Raw genomic sequence first — 13273 nt, 5'->3', positions numbered from 1 at the left:
GTTCAAACCAACCTCTACATGATCCCTAGAATGTCTTTCCTTCTCCTCTTCACATTCTTCACCTTGCATGCTTTTTGCATGTTTACATTCATACATATCATTTGCCTCATCTGCTGTAGTTCCTACATGTACTACCCTTACTGTGAAGAAATATTTCCTCACACTGCTTCTTTTTCTACCGCTTTACTAATGTCATATTTCCCCTGTCCTGGGCATTCATTTTTTAAAAGACTATCAGAATCCTACTTAAACCTTTTAGATAGCTGTAAATTTCTATTTTATTTTTCCTTGCTTGTCCATCCCCAAAACCATCTAAATTTACTGGCAAATGATAAAGCTAGGTTTTAGAACTAATTCATTTGATACTCACACTGGTTCTTCTCATCCTGGAAGGAAGTAAACTTCAGTACTATGCTTTTACAATAAAAACGAGAAGCTAGAGTCATCATTTTACTGCTTTCCATCTGATTATGCTTAGCCAAGTAAAACAACTCAGTTTTGTTGTTCTCTAAAAGGAAACCACAAAATAATAAAATATGTGAAAAAAATTCAATGAAAAATGTCAAATCTGCTAGGAGACAGTAGCAGAGAAAGTGGATAACTAAGATTTCTAAATATCTAACATCTTCTTGAGGCACCTGTTTCATGGCACTAGTTTTGATGATACACAGACCCCTCTTCCTCTGGGCACTATATAAACCCCTTTACTTCCAGGGTCTGCTATGTTGTTAAGAACTGGTTTACAATGAGACAATCTCTGCTAACTGCAGCAGTGTTATCTTGTTGACTATGCAGCTGCTATGACAATGATCTAAACTATTAGGTAATGTGTTGTTTTTATAGTCTGTTTGAATAGCAGCTACTTTCAGAGTTGGCAGGGGTGATACTGGTGAGAGAGGCCACACACAAAGCTTATAACTAGAATATGGAAGATTAGATAAAAAGAGAAAAGAAATAAAAATTCACAAAAGATAAGGGCCTACTGGAAAGAGACAGGAAGAACAGGAATTTGTGATTTTGCCAAATGAAACTGAATTTTGGAAAGCAACATGTTTGATCTTGTTAGTAAAGGGACTTTTATTAAATTATTAACATCACTGCACACAATTATAAGTCCATTCAAGCAAGTGCTGGTAACTTTGCACTTACCTCCATCTTTTTATTACCCTCTCACATCATGAAAGTTAAACATTTTGCAGTTATCAACTTAACTTCTCATTTCTTTTTGTGGCAAAATGATAAGAAAAATGTTGCATTAAAATTCCTCACACACATCAGAAATTGATCCCAGTAACATCTTGCAGTCTCAGCTCCTCACTTCAGCAATGTGTCATCAACAAATTTAGCACTCTGTCTTAACTCTAGTAATCTACTCCAGTTAATGCTCCACAGTCTACCAGAAAAAATCCTTTCTCAGTGCTACCAAAATTTACACTAACAGTTATTCCAGTGTTACTAGCAAGCTGTAGAAATACCAGTCTAACAGCTGTGGCAAACAATCAGCTGATGCTTTGTTGGTGCAGTGGGTTATTAAGGCTTATGAACTACTGATGAGTGATTCCATTTCTCTGTGTAGTACTCAGCAGACACTTAACCAAACAGTCCTACTGGTCTAAGCCTCAAAAATGTCCACATGGACATACCTCTCAACTGTCCACATTTTCACAGAACATCCAGATTTTTGCCTCATATTTTTGGTCTTTTCTTCATAAAATTTGTGGTCTTCTTGCAAATCACTGTTTGAGTTTTAGACTTCATATCTTTCAGAAAATGCATGCTAATACAAATCATGTTATTCTAGTAACTTTCTAAGAGCACTATTTAAACTCTCTCTATTTTTGGGGCCTTTGTCCCCCAATTATTTTAGGTTTTGTTCATATTTCTAGCACTAACAGTTTGAGAGGTATGTATGTGGATAAGTGTTCTACCCTAGTAAATAAAGAAGCTTTGAACCTTAATAATCCAAAGATGGTCTCACAAACTCACACTCACCACATTATACCTCTCTATCTTAATGCCCACTCTACAAGTTTTATACTGCTACTCTGAGCATTTCCAGCCCCATCCATAAACCTTAAAATTCACCTAGGAGGTCTAAAATAATGTATCACAGAATATTTGAAACCAAACCTATATGTCTGTCTAGCACACTACCCAGCTCACAACTTGTGTTTACCTCCACCAAGGAACCACCTTAAAGGAAATGTGCATCTATCAACTGTGTTGAAGAGACTGTCCACCTGAGCAAAATGCACAGACACACACACACACACACACACACATATATATATATATATATATATATATATATATATATATATTTGTGTGTGTGTATATAATACATATACTCACATACATACAAACCTCTCAACCTCTTAGGGCAAGGAATCTGGACAAAACCTAAAACAATGGAAGTAGAAAGGCCCAGAAATTACATATTTTAAATCTTGATCTTATAAACTTAGAAAGTTGCTAGAAAAACAAGATTTGTGCTAGCATGCATTTTCTGAAGGATATGAAATCTGAAACTTCGGATAGATGTCATTATTTAGAATGACTTCATTCCTCAGTAATTTGCCAGAAAACCACAAATTGTATGAGGAACAGACCAAAATATGTGGCAAAAATCTGAACATTCTGTGAAAATCTGGTCGGTTTAGAGGTATGATCATACATATACCCTCACACATACAGTATAGTACATGATATACACCATTTGAACAAAACCTATTTTCAATGCAAGCTCAAGGAGAAGAGTATCAAACAGAATTTACAAGTAGGTGCAACTATATAGAGCTATACATGTTATGACCAGAAATACCCCGCAGGTCTGTGTCCATTTTCAGGGGAGTTAGAGAGAGAAAAACTTCTGGGGCAACTGTTAGACTTTATAACACATTAAGCATGGTTACTAATCTGTTAATAACTTAAAATTCAGTGTACAATGGAAAAACTGAAAATAATGTAAAAGAATACATGAAATATCTGTCAAGACTCAGCACATTATCTTTCAACTGTACAGATGTTGACAGAATGTCCTGACTTTTTGGCTCATATTTCTGTTACTTATAAACCTTGTGGATTTCTGGAAAATCATTGCAAAATGAAGTAACTAAATAATGACAGTAATTTGTGTTTCAGATTTCATATCCTTCAGAAAATACATGTTAACACCAAACCTTTTTATTGTAGCAACTTTCTAAGTTGATAAAAGCAATATTTAAAATGTGGCCCTATTTATGTGCCTTTGCCCCCCCCCCCCCCCCCGTTATTTTTGGCTTTGCCCGGATTTCTTGTGCTAAGAGATTGAAAGCTCTGCCTGGGCATGAGTCAAGTTCATTTCTGCCACACTTATTAAGTCAAGAGTTATATTTACAAATTAGTATAAATAAATTTCCGAGGTATAACAAGCGTATTATGAGGAGTGAAGGTATATCAAGAGTCCCTTGACTAATGCAAGTGTCGGTACAGCTGAAACAAGGACAAAATCTAACTCATGAAGTAATTTGGGGGGGGGGCTCTTTATACCAACAAATAATATCCGCAGAGTTCCCCACATTTCAGTGTGCAGCGTAAAAGTAGATTTATCTGCCTGTAGTTTAACATTCATTTGGCACTTACTTGATCTGAAATGTGAACGTATCAACGTTAATGTTTCGTCTCCCCTTCACTGCTCCACAATTTGGTTTGAAGAACCGGAACCCTTGTTGGGCAGTCCAACAGGCAACAGCCCAGTGCCACCACTGTGCCCTCCCTGGGCAACAGATGGTATAAAGCCACACAGTCTACAGGCTGTCGGTGAAGATTTAGGGTCTGTGTGGATCTGTCAGCTCCTTTCAGCTGTGTAACTACAGGATTCAGTTTTGTAAAACTAAGACAGAGCTCGAGCCCGCCCAGCTCCCCCTTTAGACTAAAGTAAAAGGGCAGGAAATCATGAAAAAACAACAAACGTCTTAGAGACCCTTTGCCAAGAAACAGCCGCTTGTAACCCAATCCTTCTCGAAAAAGTACCTAAAGTGCAACTACGACGAGGATTTCAGTCTTCAGACGACTATGATGCTGTGAGAATGGAGCCAGTGTATGGTTTTGGCACCAAGAAAGAGACAAACGCGTGACGTTTTCAAAAAAAGTTAAATTAAAATCAGATGTAAAACCCGGGGGACCTTGAACTGATTTCTGAAGGGTGTTTTTACTCAAGTAGATAATAGCGTGAGTTGTGAGTACTTCTGCTTTGGAGTAAAAATTATACAAGTGTGGAGTAATATGCTGAGTCAGATACGCACATACACATTATATATATATATATATATATATATATATATATATATATTTTTTTTTTTTTGGGGGGACTGGTGCTTTTGACGTTCTTTAAGCATGTTTAGTCTCTGCTAAGATGCACTTGTAAATCGGTCATGTATGAGCATTGTCGACAAATGTTCAAAGAAAGGGCCGCTGTCTATGGAAATCCACAGCCTCCTCTCAAAAGTTGAAAAGTTTTGATACCCCAATATTACCAAGTGTAGTCTGCCAAATTTGGGATAGTAGAAATTAATTTATTTCTTGCCTATTAACGTTAGCGGACCTTTAGTCGAGACTTATTCTTGCCTTTATTTTCTGAGTTAAATGTTCTACTCAGTTAAGCAACGAATTTCACGACTCGGTATCCCGTCAATCGTGTCATATAAAATATTGTGGAAAAACTAAACACTATTCATTAACGTGTGTTGCGTAAATGCTGCAAAGTTTAACATCGGAAGAATATTTACTGCTCTGAGGACAAAGCATGATCATACTTAGTGGTTCTCAACTTCTTTGCGCAAGAAATAGGGTCAAAGTCAAAAATAGTTGTGGGGGCAGTTTGACAAAGGTCCTAAATCAGAGACAGTTTTAAAATGTAGTATTAATTCTCTTAAAACGTTAATACGACAACATGTTTTGCACCAGTTTCATTTTAGAAGAATAAGTGTAAAGCTAGTCTGGCATTGCAGACCGACACTGATTTACCCCAGAATCAATTTTTTTGCAGGGGACACAGCAAAAATATGATGCAAAATCGGGGACATTTGAGAGGTATGAGAATAATAAGTAGTATTAGTATATGTTCAAAGCAGTCTTTCACATAACTTGTGCAGAACCAAAAACGTTCTATTTTTTTAGGAGGAATGCAGGAAAAGGAAGAAAATAATGATGTCCCATTTACTAAACACTGCACAAATTATATTTTTTGTGCAAAATGACCATGAGTTTGTTAAAGCTGTCACTGTTGCATGAAATGTTAGGGTTTCACGTCTATGAATATACTGGTCTGGAACAGTAAAGGGAGATATGGAAATCATGCCTCTACCTCTCAACTTCTTAAGAGCAAACAATCTGGACTAAGCCATAAATGGAGGGAGGGGGCAAAGGCCTCAAATAGGGACACTTTTTAAATATTGCTTTTACAAAATTAGAAAATTGATAGAATAGCAGATTTTCCGTTAGGCTGACTTTTCTGATGGGTATGAAGCTTGAAACTGAAATGTCTTGTCATTATTTTCTGACTTCAAACCCAAATGATTTACCAACAATGTGCCAGAAAACCACAATTTTCTGAAAAACAGACAAAAAATATGAGGCAAAAATCTGGACATTCTGCAAAAATCTGTACAATTGAGAAGTATAATGGAAATTCATACATCTCTACTTCTTTGCTCGAGAAATATGGACAAAGCTGAAACTAATGGGAGGGTTGCAATGGGCCAAAATCAGAGACAGATTTTAAATATTGTTCTTATAAACTTAAGAGTTGACAGAATAGCATATTTAGCATAAGCATGCATTTTCTAAAGGATATGAAGCCTGAAACACAAATGTGTGGCATTATTTTAAAACTGTAATCCTCAATGATTTGCTAGAAAACCACACGTTATGAAGAACAATCCAAAAATATGAAGTAAAAATCTGGACATCCTGCAAATTTCTGGGTAGTTGAGAGGTAAGCAAACTAGCTCTTATCAGCTGGGACTGCCACACATTAAACAATCATATTAAGGCAGAAGAGATGATGAATTTGGGCTAAAGGCTTCTGCTCTAAATGGGGAAATAAATGAATGCACCGAGAATCGGAATCCGTGAGCTGCATTCAGTAACCTTTTTACCAAGTCCAAGGTCGTGCCATCTCAAAGATAGGGGAGATTCACCCCAAAAAGGGTATCACTGCCAGCAGAACTCTTTGTCTGTGTCCTCTGTAGAGGAATTCCAATCGTCAGTGGGTTGTTCTCGGGTAACTGAAGCCTGAGAGTTCATGTTTCACTCTCCCATAGGTTACCCAGGTTAAAACCACTCCAAGTTTTATTGTCTATGGAAATTAACAATAACTTTTGCCAGCACAGTTTAAATTTCCAGACGTGCCCCTGCACTGCCAAGGTTTCTGCCATGGAACCAGTTAATACAAGGTTTGAAGACTGGGGATACCTTTTGCCATCAAACATGCCAGAAACAATAGGTAGTGCTGACAAATAGTGGGAATTGGTAAACCAGAACAGAACTCCTAGATATGCCTCTGTACTGTACAGATTTTCGCAGAATGTCCAGATTTTTGCCTCATATTTTAGACCTGTTCCTCAAAAATTTGTAGTTTTCTGGCAAATCACTGAAGACTGAAGTCACAAAATAATTACTTACATTTGAGTTTCAGACTTCACTGCCTTCAGAAAATGAATGCTGACACAAATCCTGTTATGTTAACAACTTTTAAATTTATAAGAGCAATATTTCAAATCTGTTCCTATTTTCTGGCCTTTGTCCACTCATTATTTTAGGATTTGTCCAGATTTTTGCACTGAGAAATTGAGAGGTATGCTCCCAGAGCATGTACAACTGCTTCAGTCGATGTTTTTGTAGATATTATCTTATTAACTTTACTTACATGGTGTTGGAGATTCACACCCCAGCCTCATAGCCATAAAGTACTTATGAAGTGCACAAAGGTAGTAACCCTAGTAGTAACCACAGACAGTGAGATGCAGGTAAAAAGAATGGCATGAGAGGAGAAAACAAGTTTTATTTCCTTTGTAAAGACTATTGGTGAGGTCATATTTCAAGTACTCCTTCAAGTTCAGCAAACCATATTTCTAAAAAGAAATCATTATGGGTGATGTCAATACTGACTGGCAAAATGTACCCTCTGACAGTCCCTCATTCTGCATAAATCTATTTGGTCTGATTCAACTAATCACAACACCTTCTAACAACAAAAGCAATAAGGGCACAGTTCTTGATTGATTATAATCTTAGCCCTCAGTAAATATACTATCAGTGGAACCCATCTTAACTCCCTAAGTGACCATCTCCCTGCATACACACACAGACTTATCACTCATCACTCCAATACCTATCAACTAAAAGCAAAGAGGAATCTCAAAAAATTAAACAAAGACTTATTCAATAGTATCCTAAAGTCCTTTAACTGGGCTATACTAAATCCTCTTCTATTAGATGATGCAGTTACAATTTTTAATACCTTTTTTAAGCACCCTAAATAACCTTGTCCCTATACGTAGAAAAAGAGTAAAAGTAAAACATTCCTCTTGGCTGTCCACCCTCACCAAAAACATTATGCGTACCAGGAACAAGGCTTGGAGGGATTGGCTAAATAAAAAAAAAAATACTTTCAGCAATACAGGGCACTTCACAATCAAGATGAAAAACAAATAGACAATGGTAAGAAACAATACTGTGACCAACTTTAACTTAATCATAAAAATGTTCTAAATAACTCAGGTCCTCCATTCACAAACTACTCAATCCTGGCTCAAAAAAAGATCTGTATCCCTCTCAAACCTGCTCCCCCTCAAAATACCAACTACATTTAATAACTACTTTATAAAGAGCATTGCTGCACTCACCAACAGCACATCACCCTCCCCTAGACAAACCCATAACATATCACCAACTTTCACCTCCACTACCACATTAACCTGTGAAAAGTATGAATCCAAACAATCCTTAGCCACAAATCCTAAGAGCTTTACCTTAAACCTTTAACAATATCTACTTTAAAAAAAACTGTTACTTAAACTTAAACCTTGCTGTTCAGCTGCCAACTGCTCTCCCACCTGAATACTTCAAGATGGCAGCAGAAGCCATATCTTAACGTGTAACTATTTTAATCAGTAGATCCATATAGGAATCTTACATCCCAGCTATTTGGAAAATATCGTATGTCATCCCACTGCACAAGGGAGGAAAATTTACAGACGTCTCTAAATTTTGACCCAGTACAACTCTCTCCCCTCTCTCAAAAATCCTAGAAAAAATATATCATGTTCAACGTCTTTACCATCTCTTCAGTTCTTAACCAGTAGTCAGCATGGATTCCACCCTGATCATAGTACAACTACTGCACTATTATCCTTTTTAGATAACATAGACAAGAAAAGGAATTCTGGCAAACTTATCTCTTCCATATTTCTGGATCTGACCAAAGCCTTTGATACTGTTTGACATAGCAAACTCCTTCAACAACTGCTCCATCTTGGTGTCTCCCCTCCTTCGCTTCAGTGGTTTAAAAGCTATCTGATAGACAGAAAACTGTTAGATGGTAACATACTTTCTCACCTTAACTCCCTGTTATCACTAGTGTACCCCAAAGCTCAATTCTTGGTCCACTTCTCTTTAATTTTTTCATTAATGACCAGTATACCTCTTCTAGGTAAGCATCACTTATAAGGTGTGCTGATGATTTGACATTAATATGCTCATCTGACACTCTGGCATATCTCCGTAAAACAACACAAGAAGCCTTCACTTGTGTTGAAAACTGGTTTTACAATGCCCAATTATTACTCAACCCTGCAAAAAAAGCAAAACTACTCCTATTCCTCCCCAAAGCACAGTTGAAGGACAAATCCAGCTTCAAACCTAACAATACAGAGAAAGAAATTGTATTCCATACAAAACCGCTTGCTGTGACAACTGATGACAACCTCAGATTTGAACTCCACATTCAAATTAATACAATAAATAACATAAAAAGCTCTCTAGAAATGTGTCATGCTTATCAACATAACAATATTATTAGTAACTCTGCTAAAACCACCCTAGCAACAACTTGCCTCCTTCCTTCAGTCTTATATGGTGCCCCTATCCTTACCAACGTGCAGGTATCTGTTACAACTAAATTGAACTATGCTGCAGCAAAGTTGCTAAATTTGCTGCCAATAAACAATACTATGCACATCACTGCAAAACCCATAACAGTTTGAACTGGCTTGAACTATCCCACTACCTGGACTTCATAGAACTAGACCCTATGCCTGTCCTGCACTAAGCTCTAGTCTTCCTTCCTATCACCCAACCAGACCCCTTCATTCTAATGCTAAACAACTTCTCACCATCTATAAACATCAAAAAGCAATTGGAAATAGCCTGTACTACTACTATGTTGCCAGCAAATGGAATTCTATGCCATAGGCTATTAGAACTCTAACCTACCATCATTCCTTCAAGCATCTTCTGAAAGACCACCTATTACACTCATGGCTGTGCTCATGCTATACCCCTGGTTGAACATCAATCTTGTCTACTTTTCTCCCCCTTTATCTGTAAAGGTTCTCTGTCTATCACATCTTCTTCATCATCACCTGGCTACCCTACCCTCTCTGCTACTCAACATAACCTCTTCCTATCACCTCCTCCCCGTTTATACTAATATATCCTAACCGCTCTCCCCTTTATAGTTACAATTAAACTAAACACTTGATGTTTACTCATTAATATTGTGAATTGGCAAAAGGTTGCTCTCCAAAGATGTATATAGTGTTTTACTTTGATTTTTCTTGTTCTCTTTGTAACATTTTTTGTTACATCTCTATGTCTTACAATATTGTTGATTATTTTTGAAATGTATAATTTCAACTGTGTTTTATGTAATGTCTTTGAAAAAAAAAAAACATTTTTCTCTGATAAATGGAGCTTTTCTCCTTGGATCTGTGCTGAAAATGGGCTCTTGTGACCCAGTCAGACTTTCCCAGTAAACAAGTGTCAATAAATAAATAAATAAGGTATTGGATCTTCCTGACATGAAAGCAGGACTGATTTATTACAGTACAAAATGTGCATTATGTCCATGGTGTGAACTATTATTTGAAAAACCCAGAAGTTATGCAGTTGTGTCAAGCTACAAGTTAACCTTTTATTACACTTCAAAAATCTATTTTTTGCTAGGCATAGCATCTCTGATTAAGTAACACTAGATTATGATCCAGAGCTTGTGAGTCAAAATTACATACCTTTCTGAAACAATGGGAATTTAAGCATGACATTTTAAGTCACATGTATCTGCAAAGGATTGGGCAAGTGAAACAAATGACCAAACAATTAAACCTCTCATTAAAGTGTGAAAGTTCAGAAAATGCGAATAGTTATCTCAGTTGTGTAACCGATAAACACATCACTACATTTGTTGGACTTTCACCTGCATAATTATTGATGGGTAGATGTCTTAATTCTAAGTCGTCTTCTTCATAAGGACTGGCAGTATATGACAGCGATAAAACTCCAATCCTGCTGTTAATGGAAAGACAGCAGAAGTGTTATTACAATAAATCATCCAAAAATATTTTTGTGTAACCAAAAGAGGAATGAGTAATGTTGCATGTGGGTTTGAATTTTCAGAGAAAAACAATATTCTTGGCATTGCTATTGGTCAAATAGAGAACCCTAGGTCATATTTTGTTCAAGATCCAGCTATGTAATCCATCCATCCTCCACCCACACCCCTTTTTTCCCATTTTGTGCACATGGGGCCAGGATGTCACTTCACCAGTGACAATCATCTAGAGCCAAGGTTTACACTGCCAGGTGGCTAGCCTTTCTATGGTAGTTTTTCCACACCACACACTCGCATGTTCGCTTACAACTATGGCCAATTTAAAGTATCCAAACCACCTACTGCATGTCTTTGGAATGTGGGAGGAAACCAGAGCAACCAGAGAAAACCCCTGCTAACACAGGGAGGACATGCAGACTCCACACAGAAGACACCCCAGCTGAGAATCAAACTGGGGAACCTCATGCTATGAGGCGAGAATGCTATCCACTCTGTCAGTATTCCACTATAGAAAAAAACAGGAAGCACATCAGGTCTAAAAGAAGTCCAGTTATTTACTTATCCAGACTCAAGTGAGTTGTCCAGAGGATCAAGGCTAGACAAATCACTACCTTCAAGTGAAAATTGAGTCTATGAGTGATAATTACGCAGAAAATGGAACCTTTCTGTGTAAGGAATTAACTTATACTGACACTGATATGAATGCTTCAGATCTACCAATCACCAGCTGCTATAAAGGACAATACTTAATTACCTTTACAACCTCCTGTGAGTAAACATTCAAAATATGGAAGATTGAGCAAGAAACCAGTGTGATACTATGACTCTGCATAGTATATACACTTTTTGTATGAACTTTGAATCAAAAATACCTTTGTTCTAATGTATCTGTGTATATCAGTGATTGTAGTCTTCTCTACTTTATTTTTTTCTACTTTAGTCATTGAACAACAAGTGCTAAAACTTGTTTGTACAATGTTTACAACACAGAGTACATAGATATAAATGTTAATTTATTTAACATAAATTAATTTTATATTTGTGTACATCACTCTGTACTTATCATTTTTGGTATAATCTTGTATATAACAGGTAGTATTTCAATGTCATCTTTTTAGAAAATATATGTAAAAGTGTGCACAGTTGTGTACATATGGCTACATTACTCTGCACAAGACAATTCTTTTGTACAGTTGTGTCTCTAGTATGTCTATGCCTATGTTATTATTTTTGCTACTGTCTGTTATTATTATGGTTCCTGTAAATGTATTTGCTGAAAAAAGTAAATTTTTACCCATCTGTGGCTGCTGGTGACTTCAAAGCAGAGAGGACTACAGTAAGCAAATAAATGGGGGGGGGGGCTAACTGGAATAGGCTGAGGCTACGTTACAGCAGGTCAATGCGAGAGCTAAAACTACCATCCACAACTGGTTTGCTCCAGAGTACCTGTCAAAGGAAAAATATACTTTAAAAATGATCAAAACACGGTAGGTTCAGGTTAAGGCACTTTAATCATGCAGCAAGGAGACAAAAACGTGCTATTACAGAGTTTGTCTAACCAGAAACAGGAAATACTTTCACTTTTATACATTCTCTAACTAGACATGGCCTACCAAGCTGACGTAATAAATTACCAGTCTTTTCATCATCATTTGTTGACCATCAGTCCCATGAATGTCTGCTGATTTATCAATTTTTGTGAGAAACTTCCTGAGGAAAACAACGTGGCCTTGATTACCACCAGTTAGATACATGTTATGTTACCATTCAAGGTACTATGGCTAATTCAAGCACAATGCTAACAGTTCATTTCTCTAATAATCCTTTGTCTACTTTATCTCTAAGCTTCTGCAGCTGTACATGTTCCCATGCTTTGAACAGAGCTGATTGCTTAGAATCATTACATTTACAGAATATAGTATTGTTCATTCATTCGTTCCTGACCTAGCAGATAAGCACCTGCTTCTCAAGTACATTTCCAAAAGGCATAAACATGAATATTGCTGTGCTAGCAATTACTAGGTCAGAGGGCATCTTGCAAGTTTCAGAAAGCATACTGCAGTTTTCAAAAAACATCTTTTTCAGTCTTATATGAAACTCAATTTATATATAACACCGTGCATGTAAAATAGAATGAAAAACGTGTTAATTCTTCTGACTATTAATTAGCATTAAGCATACACACATTAATACATATTTTTCTAACATTTCCCTCCTGTTAATACTTTTTAATTCTATTTTCAAAAAAGAATAAACTGTTTGCTTCTTTTCCTAACCTCTTCCAATCAGGATTTGCAGTTAAGAAAGTCATTCAGTTTAAACTTTTATGAAAGTGTTTCACATTCTAGCAGCTCTTCAAATTCAGTCCTTTGATACATAGTCTCAGATACTGATATGTCTATGAATTCTTTGATTAATTTCTTCATGCAGGGGATTCCACAACAAACACAAACTCCTATTAGGAGTAATCCTACCCCAACGGCAATCAATATGTTCATTAGGATGGAACCCCACCCCCCAAATACATTCTGGAAAAAGTCTGTCAGAGGGTTCGGGCCTGGTTTGGTCATGGCCGACACTTGCTGAATTACCTCAAGATGATCGTTAATCTCATGCTGATGATCAGGAATAAACGCACAGCATTCTTCTTTGATTAAAGCGCACGTCCCACCCCTCGCCGCT

The 13273-nt window shown here is 36.8% G+C and overlaps 1 protein-coding gene across 1 annotated transcript in view; it reads right to left on the bottom strand.

Moving 5' to 3' along the window:
• The window catches only part of LOC122812004 (inactive carboxypeptidase-like protein X2), a 730993-nt gene extending 726976 nt beyond the window's left edge, over positions 1-4017 (bottom strand). The window contains exon 1 of the mRNA XM_044084217.1: positions 3622-4017. The gene's annotated coding sequence lies outside the window, so the exon portion shown is untranslated. The remainder of the gene's footprint in view (positions 1-3621) is intronic.
• Between the last annotated feature and the right edge of the window lie 9256 nt (positions 4018-13273).

Source organism: Protopterus annectens, chromosome 9.part0 (genome assembly GCF_019279795.1).
Source record: "Protopterus annectens isolate FY-2018-M chromosome 9.part0, PAN1.0, whole genome shotgun sequence".
NCBI classification, from domain to species: Eukaryota; Metazoa; Chordata; order Ceratodontiformes; family Protopteridae; genus Protopterus; species Protopterus annectens.
This window is presented reverse-complemented; position numbering and strand designations above follow the sequence as displayed.